Source organism: Saccostrea cucullata, unplaced genomic scaffold (genome assembly GCF_032062105.1).
Source record: "Saccostrea cucullata isolate Sc308-1 unplaced genomic scaffold, CSIRO_AGI_Scuc_v1 ctg7901, whole genome shotgun sequence".
NCBI classification, from domain to species: Eukaryota; Metazoa; Mollusca; class Bivalvia; order Ostreida; family Ostreidae; genus Saccostrea; species Saccostrea cuccullata.
The window spans coordinates 11,113-22,777 of NW_026927310.1; the positions used below are offsets into that span (position 1 = coordinate 11,113).

An 11,665-nucleotide genomic window follows, 5' to 3' on the forward strand; every position below is an offset into this window, starting at 1 on the left:
CATGAGAGATCTCACTGTTTTAAGATATTTGACCGGGACTTTAGTACGAAACTAAAGTCGATGCTACCTGAAATGCGTAGAACTGAAATACGGGCGTGGATCCTGGAGGGTTTCGTAGACGGACTTTTATAAATTAAAGTCAAATTATGTCCAATTATATTAGCAGCAGGTACAGGGGTAAAAACATGAATCTTATTTCATGATCAGTAAAAGCACATTTTACAAAATGAATTGATTATAAATAAAATTGAAATAAATTTGATGTTTGAAAAAGAAGATGAATATCTGAAAGGAAATTAAGTAATTATAATCAGAGAAGCCAATGACATCAAAGATCGATATATAAAGAAATTCTTGATAAAACGTATAATTTGTTTTCCCGATAATCAGTAAAGGAATTTTAGGCACTTCTGAATTTCTTTTATTTAATGTGGGTTTTTTTAGCCGATAAAATGTATATCTTTTAGGTAAATGAAACAATGACCACTAAACTTTCCAGAAAGTTTATATGGAGTCTCTAGTAAAGTATTCTGAAAAAAATTGTGTTAATACGATGTCTGGTTTAGAGTTTAGATAAAAAATCTACGTTGCCATTGCGCAGGGAAGAAAGGGGAGAGGAACGTAAAGAAAATAGATATTACACAAATCCTAGCTTTCTAAAGGTTTTACTGTGTCTTAAACATCAAAGGTCAAAGGTCAGGATCATATGAACGACAATAATCCAAGTAAGCGGAGCTGTGTTTTGTCTTTTATTAGGGCTTTTCGACTTTTGTCGAAAAGACCTATTGTTATCGTCTTTTTAAATTATTTTTATCTTTTTAAATTTGATGTTTGAAAAAGAAGATGAATATCTGAAAAGAAATTAAGTAATTATAATCAGAGAAGCCAATGACATCAAAGATCGATATATAAAGAAATTCTTGATAAAACGTATAATTTGTTTTCCCGATAATCAGTTAAGGAATTTTAGGCACTTCTGAATTTCTTTTATTTAATGCTTTTTTTTTAGCCGATAAAATGTATATCTTTTAGGTAAATGAAACAATGACCACTAAACTTCCTTACCAGAAAGTTTCTATGGAGTCTTTTGTAAAGAATTCTGAAAAATTTGAAAATCATTTTTCTAAGCACATTATTCGTTCAGCATTTAAGGAGTAGTTTTCAATTTAGGTATTTTGTTTTATAACCACTAAATAGCAAATGTTAATTCAGTGCTGCTATCCCACAAGTTGACATGGGATGGTATCGGATAGGGTTCAGGATTAAGGATTTCCGATAGAAACATATAAAAGTTAATCCAATCCTATCCTGTCCTACAACCAATCAAATTCGATCATATTTCAGAATAAATTACGAAAAAGAAATGCGATATAAAATGTTTACAAAATAACTATTTATAAAATTACAATAGAAAATGAAACATTCTTTTTTTAAAACACAGATTTACATTATAAACTTCGAGTAATACGGCGTACGATCTAACAGTGAACGATCACCGGAAGAATTTGACGAAGAGTCCAGACATCGAAAGAACGTATATTTCTTCAGCTTGTTTGGATGATATAACGGATTCTTACTTGTGTAAAAGTATAATAACATGTTTTTGTGTTAAATATGCTCTGTTTGTTTGGATAATTCAATAGGAACCGTCAACAGCGGACTTGAATACCGGTAGATGATGTGCAAGAACATGTAAGTATACTACACACTGTCAACTGTACAGTGTGTAGCATTTTTACACATATTTCTCCCTTTTAACAATATTCTAATGACTTTAACTAGTAACATTTTACTCCATTTGAGATAAACAAAAATTGTGTGCGGAAAAAAGAAGTAGTGTAGATAGAAGGGGGGTAAATATTTACAAATACTCTGTCACATGATTCAATCAGCTATCAATGAGCTCTTAGACTAAAACAATTATATGTATCATGCCTTAATCAGTTTGTTACTATTATCATTTCCCTAGTAAGGTTAGAAAATAGTTTCTTTCATTTCAGTGCAATTTATGATAAATGAATGTAGAATCATTATGACCATTTCTAATGCAACTGTTTAAATGTTTGATAAGCTCATCAAGCACTGTACATACATTGTGTGTATGATGTATTGTGATTTATGAAAGTTAATCTTTTAAAATTCATTATTACAGAGTATGGTTTTGCATGCACTCATACGTCATCACAGTATAAAGGATTTTAATCTAAAAAGTATGTATGATTTGATTTTTTATCATGTATTTTTGCATGGTCATTAAAATACATAAACATCATTATCTGAGTTGAGATGACATGTAGATTTTCAGAACAAGTGATTTTTTTCTTTTAAAAGTCTAGAGAGTAAAACTGAAAACAATGTTGAATTGTTTTGGTCATCATGTTGTTCTCATTATATATTTTCTTCTTCTTTTTTATATTCAAATTTCAAGACAAAAAAAGAAAAAAAACATTAAATAGATAAATACAAGCAGAAAATAGAGAAAAGTCATTCTGACAAATGTATTCGTACTTGTTAGCAAGTCGACAAGATAAAATGAATAATAATATACAAGTAAATTATGTTAAATTAGATTTTTAAAACTTTTTATACGACAGAGGTTGCAGTAAAAGATTTTATTTTTTCATGATTTCTAAATACATTATACAAGTAAATTATGTTAAATTAGATTTTTAAAACTTTTTATACGACAGAGGTTGCAGTAAAAGATTTTATTTTTTCATGATTTCTAAATACATTGCTTTGGGAGAGAAAAATGTGAAATTAAAGTCAATTGTACATGAAATGTGGAAGATAATCACAATGAAAAACAGTTTTTATGTGTATGAAAAAATTTAGAATCTATGTGCCTATAATTTTTTTTTTCTTTTTTTCAGGACAACCCTGCACATTTGCAGTTGTACAGATTGCAGTTCATCTCATATGCTGTTAGACTAAATAATGAAAGATGTTCAAACCACTGTCAAAGATTCCTTAGTCTGAACTCAAGGTGCTTTTATTAAGGAGATCAGTATTTGTTTTCTGTGCATTGTTAACATTTTGTTTAACTGTTTGGTTTATGACAATCTCTCTGACAATAACTCTGACATTTGAAATTCAATTTGAGCGACAGATAAGGAAGCCAAATCATATGAATAGAAAACATTATACAACTGTAATAAAAACATTGATAAACTTAAATTTAAACAATACATGTATCTGTGATCTTGGCATTGAAATTCATCACTATTCATGAATGCTGTACATGGATACTTTTAATGAATTTGTTTCATGGTAATGGAATATTTTAAAAATGTTAAACATTGTTGAGGAATCACCCTGAATAAAAATATTGTGAACTTGATAAAGTATTTTTTCCTCATTTAAACACTGAAAAATTTAAGATCAAATGTCAAGGTCAAATACAAGATTTACTCAAGAATGTGTTATAAATGATGTAAATACTGTGAATTCTTATGCATGTTTTATAAGATCTAAGTAACATGTGTCAAATATTTTAATTCCTCATTCAGACACTGATTAACATTCAAGATCAAATGCCAAGGTCAATTACAAACTTGGCTTACTCAAGAATGAGTTATAAATACTGTAAATACCATGAATTCTTAATTTCTTATGTATGTCTTATAAGATCTAAGGAACATTTGTGAGCTCACTACAATATTTATTGCTGTCAATCTGTCTGACAAGGACGATTTAGGAAATATTTTCTATTAAACATAAATTATTAAATTTTCACACATAAAACAAAATTGCAAATCACGATTCTTGTGAATCATACATGAATTATAACTCCAGCATTGTCATCTGGCCTCAGGATCATGAAACATCTTAAGCATAAGTTAAAATATTCATATTGTAATAGAATTTTGATAAAGTTAAGTTGACAAAAATTAAATTGTACTTTAAAATATTGTTGTTATTTGCAAAATTAGTGATTCGTTCAATAATTAATTAACATTTTACAGGCAATTAAAAAATTGACTTAACTAAGTCTGTTTCATGATCCTGGGACCAGGTGGTTAGGTCATGGAAATAAAAAATTCGAAAATAGAAGGGATTTCAGGGGTCAGTACTGAAAATTGTTTCTTTTCTTTAACTTTTTTTTATTTTTCAACCAATCTTCAAACTAAATAGAGTATACAGAGTGCAATATAAAAAATATGGACCGTAGGGTCATTTTTTTAAAATCCTTATAGAAGTTTTAGTGGTTTGAAAACAGTACTTTTCATATTTTTAAAAAAAAATCATAAAAGAGTTACATGTATGTTTCTTTGTGTAGCTGTTGAAGTACATAGAGATTCATTATGTCTCCAAATAAATATTGATTTAGAACTTTTGAGATTTTTACCATATCAGTTAGTACTCTGTAACGTTGAATTTTTTCTAAGATTCTTGATTTTAATGGATCGAAAAGCCCTCCGTTTTTGTTGAACGACAAAAAAAAGTCTAGTTATTAGGGCTTTTCGACTTTTGTCGAAAAGACCTATTGTTTTCGTCTTGTTTATTATTATTATTATTATTATTATTATACTGAACACTTCTATCGTTCAGCATTTAGGGAGTACCTTTGAGAATAGGTATATTTTTGTGTAACCACTAAATAGCAAATTAAAATCTCTCGTGCGTGAAACAAGAACAACTTCCGGAATAGTCACTTCCGGTTTCTACGAAAGGAAAACTGAAAATTCTAAAGAAGCCAAAAACATTTTTAATTTCAGTGTCTGAACTCCCAAATTTGAAATATGAATTCTAGATACATATTCCAATAAAAAAGTGCGCGTATGTAATTTTTGAATACAAATACTTTTCGAGATATAAGACTTCAAACATTGAAGAAGGGGGGATGAAATTTTTGAAAGTCACAATTACGCTACAAAAATTATTTTGAGCATAGAAATATGTTAGAACTCATTAGTAGAACATATATTGTAAGTTTCATATCAATCAGAACTGAACTTCCGGTTTTATGGGTCTTGAAAGTTTTATTTTAAATTGAAATTAATCGTGGAGCATTATCTCTTAAAGTATTCAACATTTTCTTGTAATATTTTGTATGCAGAATTACTTTGATACTGTTGTGACATCATCAATTTATTAAATTGAAATTTTTGAAAATAGGGGATTTTTAGGGGCCAACATTGAAAACAGACCTTTGCCTATAACTTTTTTATTTCTCAATAAATTTTCAAATAGTTTTCAGATTTGACTTAAGCATACAAAGGACAGTCTAAAAAATATGGTCCGTGGGGTCACTTTTTGACCCCTTAAAGGAGTTTTAGAGACCTGAAATTTTGTATTTTAAAGTATTTTCAAAAATAATTGTGCAAGAGTTATCTCCCTTTGGCAATCTATTTGAAGACTAATATGCTCTCTATGTTTCAATTTTGGTATGGATATGTAGAGTACTTCCGGTTTTATAAGTACCTTAAAATTGCCTATGGAGATTTCCATGTTAAATTTGAAATCATACGATGTCCATTATTTTCAAAGGGAAGCAAGGAAGTCTCATAATATTTCACATGAAAAACTACTTTAGCATTGTCTTTCGGTGCTTAGGTCATGAAAATAAAATTTCTTAAAATGAAAGGGATTTTAGGGGTCAGTACAGAAAATAGTTTTTTGTTTATTACTTTTTTATTTGTCCATAGATCTTCAAACTGATTTAGGTTTTGAGTTAACCGTAACAAGAGCAATTTAAAAATAATGGTCCGTGGGGTCATTTTTTGATCCCTTATGGGTGTTTTAGAGACCTGAATTTATGTATTTTTAAAAAAATTTAAAAATAATGATGCAAGAGTTATTTCCCTTTGTCAACCTGTTTGCAGTCTAATATGCTCTCTATGTTTCAATTTTGATATGCATATAAAGAGTACTTCCGGTTTTATGTGGCCCTTAAAATTCTCTATGGAGATTTCTTTGTTAAATATGAAATCATAGAATGTCCCATATATCAAAAGGGAAGCAAGCGATTCTCGTGATATTTAACATGAATAATGACTCAATCATTGTCTCCAGTTGGTAATGTCAGGGAAAGAAAAATCCCTTAAATAGAAGGGACTTTAGGGGTCAATTCAGAAAACAGCCTCTTCTCCATATCTTTTGTATTTTTCAACCAATCTTTAAACTTATTTTGGTTTTTGCATTAAGCATAAAGAGTGCAGTTTAAAAAATATTACCCGTGGGGTCACTTTTTGACCCCTTATATGAGTTTTAGTGGATTGAAAAAAAAATACATTTTCATATGTTTTAAATATTGATGAAAGAGCTATTTCACTTTAAGTAGAAAATGATGGACAAAAAGAATCGTTATGTTTTCAGTTCAGTATTTATCTTAAAAGAACTTTTGTTAATTTGAACCTTATGAGTTTTATATCATGAAAGTTTTTAAAGCTCTTGATTTTTAGGCGTCGAAAAGCCCTCCGTTTTTGTTGAACGACAAAAATAAGGTCTAGTTATTATTATTATTATTATACTGAACACTTCTATCGTTCAGCATTTAGGGAGTACCTTTGAAAATAGGTATATTATTGTGTAACCACTAAATAGCAAATTAAAATCTCTCGTGCGTGAAACAAGGAGAACTTCCGGAATAGTCACTTCCGGTTTCTACTAAAGGAAAACTGAAAATTCTAAAGAAGCCGAAAACATTTTTAATTTTAGGGTCTAGACTCCCAAATTTGAGATATGAATTCTAGAGACATAATTCAATAAAAAGGTGCGCGTACGTAATTTTTGAACACAACTACTTTTCGAGATATAAGACTTCAAAGATTGAAAAAGGGGGGATGAAATTTTTGAAAGTCACAATTACGCTAAAAAAATTATTTTGAGCATAGAAATATGTTAGAACTTATTAGTAGGACATATATTGTAAGTTTCATATCAATCAGAACAGAACTTCCGGTTTTATGGGTCTTGAAAGTTTTATTTTAAATTGATATTAATCGTGGAACATTATCTCTTAAAGTATTCAATATTTTCTTGTAATATTTTGTATGCAGAATGACTTTGATACTGTTGTGACATCATTAAATTATTAAATTGAAATTTTTGAAAATAGGGGATTTTTAGGGGCCAACATTGCAAACAGACCTTTGCCTATAACTTTTTTATTTCTCAATGAATTTTCAAATAGTTTTCAGATTTGACTTAAGCATACAAAGGACAGTCTAAAAAATATGGTCCGTGGGTCACTTTTTGACCCCTTATAGGAGTTTTAGAGACCTGAAATATTGCATTTTTAAGTCTTTTAGAAAATATTTGTGAAGAGATATCTCTCTTTGCCCACCTGTTGGAACCTTATATGCTGTCTATGTTTCAATTTTGGTACGCATATGAAAAGTACTTCCGGTTTTATGAGTGCCTTAAATTTGCCTATGGAGATTTCTATGTTAAGTTTGAAATCACGCTAAATTAATCATTGAACATTATCTTTTAAAGTATTCATCATTTTCTTGTCATATTTTGTATGCAGAATGACTCTGAAACTGTTGTGACTTCATCAAATTATTAAATTGAAATTTTTGAAAATAGGGGATTTTTAGGGGCCAACCTTGAAAACAGACCTTTGCCTATAACTTTTTTATTTTTCAATAAATTTTCAAATAGTTTTCAGATTTGACTTAAGCATACAAAGGACAGTCTAAAAAATATGGTCCGTGGGTCACTTTTTGACCCCTTAAAGGAGTTTTAGAGACCTGAAATTTTGTATTTTCAAGTATTTTCAAAAACAATTGTGAGAGAGTTATCTCCCTTTGTCAATCTATTTGAAGACTAATATGCTCCCTATGTTTCAATTTTGGTATGGATATGTAGAGTACTTCCGGTTTTATAAGTACCTTAAAATTGCCTATGGAGATTTCCATGTTAAATTTGAAATCATACGATGTCCATTATTTTCAAAGGATAGCAAGGAAGTCTCATAATATTTCACACGAAAAACTACTTTAGCATTGTCTTTCGGTGCTCAGGTCATGAAAATAAAATTTCTTAAAATAAAAGGGATTTTAGGGGTCAGTACAGAAAATCGTTTTTTGTTTATTACTTTTTTATTAGTCCATAGATCTTCAAACTGATTTCGGTTTTGAGTTAAGCGTAACAAGGGCAATTTAAAAATAATGGTCCGTGGGGTCAGTTTTTGATCCCTTATGGTGTTTTAGAGACCTGATTTTATGTATTTTTAAGTAATTTTAAAAATAAAGATGCAAGAGTTATCTCCCTTTGTCAACCTGTTTGCAGTCTAATATGCTCTCTATGTTTCAATTTTGATATGCATATAAAGAGTACTTCCAGTTTTATGAGGCCCTTAAAATTCTCTAGATTTCTGTTAAATATGAAATCATAGAATGTCCCATATATCAAAAGGGAAGCAAGCGATTCTCGTGATATTTAACATGAATAATGACTCAATCATTGTCTCCAGTTGGTAATGTCAGGGAAAGAAAAATCCCTTAAATAGAAGGGACTTTAGGGTTCAGTTCAGCCTCTTCTCCATATCTTTTTTATATTTCAAGCAATCTTTAAACTATTTTGCATTAAGCATAAAGAGTGCAGCTTAGAAAATATTACCCGTGGGGTCACTTTTTGACCCCTTATATGAGTTTTAGTAGATTGAAAAAAAAGTACATTTTCATATGTTTTAAATATTGATGTTATTTCTCTTTGAGTAGAAAATGATGGTCAAAAAGAATCGTTATGTTTTCAGTTCAGTATTTATGTTAAAAGAACTTTTGTGAAATTGAACCTTATGAGTTTTATATCATGTAAGTATTTAAAGCTCTTGATTTTTAGGCGTCGAAAAGCCCTCCGTTTTTGTTGAACGACAAAAATAAGGTTTAGTTCCTTTTTTTTAGCTCTACTAGAGCGTATGCAATAGTAATGCGTCCGTCTGTCTGTATGGTGACATTCTTTTTTCAAAATGCTACTACTTTTTCAGTTTCTGTCTGATTTAAATGTAACTTGGCACACAAGTAAACTAAAACAGACAAAATATACTGTGCATCAGTTTTGTTTTTTTTATTTCGATCCAAAAACAGTTTTAGTCTGATTATAATGCAATGTGGCAGCAATGCAGGTAGACTACACACTAAGATACATTACAGTCTTTTAAAATACTTTTTTCATGAATGATGTTGCCATGGTGACTCACATTGAAAATTCTGTAAAATTTTATTAATAGCCAATCCTACATTACAGTTGTCTTATTGCTATATTGCCACAAAGAGTGACTTAATCAAGGCTCGATATTCTATTTATTGCTGTTGTAAAGTTTGAGGTCCCAACTGCTTCTCCTCTCTTCCTTTGTTAGAAGTATAAACCAGTAGAGCTTCAGTCTCCACAGAGACTTTTGCTGTAGTTTTTTATAATCTGACAGTCATACGCAACGTAGTTTGAACTTAAGTGGGTTCTTCCCTGGAGTTGAAGAATTCCACTAAATGAAGGACATGTGTGCAATATTTTAAATGTCTATATATGGATAATTATGGATTTGTACACCTCTCCTAAAACAATTTTCATTGAATAAAATCTGGAGTTTATGTTTTGTAATTTATGTATATTTTTCTTTATCAAAATGTGATATCTTTTCAAAACCCCTGGTAAGGCATGCTGATTTTTTGTCTAAGAACATGCAATGCTATTATAAGTTTAACTTCAGAATATCTTGAAAAAGTATCAGTAGGTAAAGTGCATTGCGTATGTCCTTCCTTAGCTGCACTCTTAGATTTCAACCCCTGAGCATGGCCCTTACTGACTGGTCATTTACATAATTACGCGTATTCAAAATTAAGTGATATAATTGGGTATTGAAATGTTTGCGTAATCATAAATAAGTGTTTTGTGTATTGTATATTTGCAAATGATTTCTTAGCGGTATTCATGCATTAGCGCAATGTGGTCTCCGCTAAAATATGAAGTCCGCTTTTTAAGGGGGCTCTCTACACCTATAAAGTAAAACCGATTTTTGTTGCATGAATTTGTTTCTAATAATAGTCCCCATATCCGATAAAATAAGGTTCCAAAGTTATTCAATTTATTTTTTAGAAATATTTGAAATATTTTATTTACTTTGTTAAAATCCCTTCTATCTATATTTTTATAAGCCCGGTGCTTTAAATTTCTATTCAAAGTTTAGTGTTTTAAAATATTGAAATAATAACCAACAAAGATAAAAATAAAATCAACATAATTTTTATTCAAATTTACAAAATTAGACAAAAGAAAAACTCAAACAGCATTTTCTTGAGAATAGCTGGTTGGATCCTCTTCAATATCTGAAAAGATATATAATATCAAAGGGTAAAAACAATGAAAAAAAGAAATTGAAAAAAAATTGAAAAACTGTCAAAAATTTATAAACATCACAAAAATTCAGGTGTGAGAGATCCGCTTTAAGAGTGGACTCAAATATCTTGGTACTGTTTTTTTTATATGAATAAACTTCAAATTAACTCTACTTGCACAAGTATTAAACAAATGTCACGCAAGGACATTGAAAGAAGTTCGTATTGTACATGTATTGTTTTTCAATGAGTCTAAGCGAAAATCATCGCGTTTCCAGTCGATGACAAAGACAAGTATTTAGTGAATTCATGATATTGAGAAAGGTAAATTTACTTACCGTTTTTATGCAACTTGCATGTGTTATCCGGTGCTAAATATAACAAAACAAGCTAGGATGGTAAACGGCCAAAAGCGGTAAAAGAAATTCCTATAACCAAAGGCCCACTTCGTCTAAAGCCTGCACGTTTCCATACTTGTAAACAGCTGACAATCAATGGTGATCAAACGTTTTAGTCATGCGAAATTTCATCGGGTATAACCATTCATTCGGGTGTATACAAATAGAGGACAGTGTATCCTCTAGTCGATGGGAAGTTAATACATATGTCTTATATTATCAAATTTGCATTTTGGGGGGAATAGGCCTATATTTTGCTGAAAAGCATAATATATGCTTATTGAAGAAATCAAGTTATGAGTGTATGGCGTTTTGAAACAAAATGATGAATTAGCATATGGACAAGCCATGTTTTATATCATTTTTTCTTATCTAAAAATCTTATTCTAATAAGTTTGTAAATGTATTATCTTATAATTAAATAAGTAAAATTGAATACATTGACAAACAATTCATTTTTAAAGAAAGGATACGTATTGGGCAAAACACTTATGATATAATGTACATTTTATCCACAATATCGCATGTTGTGTTATACTCAGTGATTTATCGGTGTCAAGTGAATTTGAATCTGATCATTTGGGATCAAAATGGCGTTTTTACGGAAGTACGCCATGTTGTGACGTTGTAGAGGGCCCCCTTAAAGTACACAAACAGTAATTTTTCAATTACAGTGTAGAACATTTGCTTGATATATATGCATTGAAACAGATATCACACTTAGCTATTGGACAAGTATCAGACTTAGTTTATATTTACATTCAGTGTTATTTTCTTTAAGAAATCCATTAGAAATCCATGACGTTCAAATCTCTATAACACACGCGAAACCTTGTCACTGCGCGTTAGAATACACAGTACAGTACCCGCATCGTTTTTCTTTACAGGATACACGATACGATAGGATACACGCACGATACGATAGGATACACGCACGATAAGACAGGATACACGCACGAGAGGATAAACGCAAAACACGATAAAAGC

The 11,665-nt window shown here is 30.1% G+C and overlaps 1 long non-coding RNA gene across 1 annotated transcript; it reads left to right on the forward strand.

Moving 5' to 3' along the window:
- Window positions 1-1,572: 1,572 nt before the first annotated feature.
- Window positions 1,573-3,024, forward strand: LOC134274041 (uncharacterized). The gene is made up of 3 exons (XR_009993543.1): window positions 1,573-1,692; window positions 2,153-2,210; window positions 2,874-3,024. It is a non-coding gene; the product is annotated as an uncharacterized LOC134274041 (long non-coding RNA).
- Window positions 3,025-11,665: the final 8,641 nt, after the last annotated feature.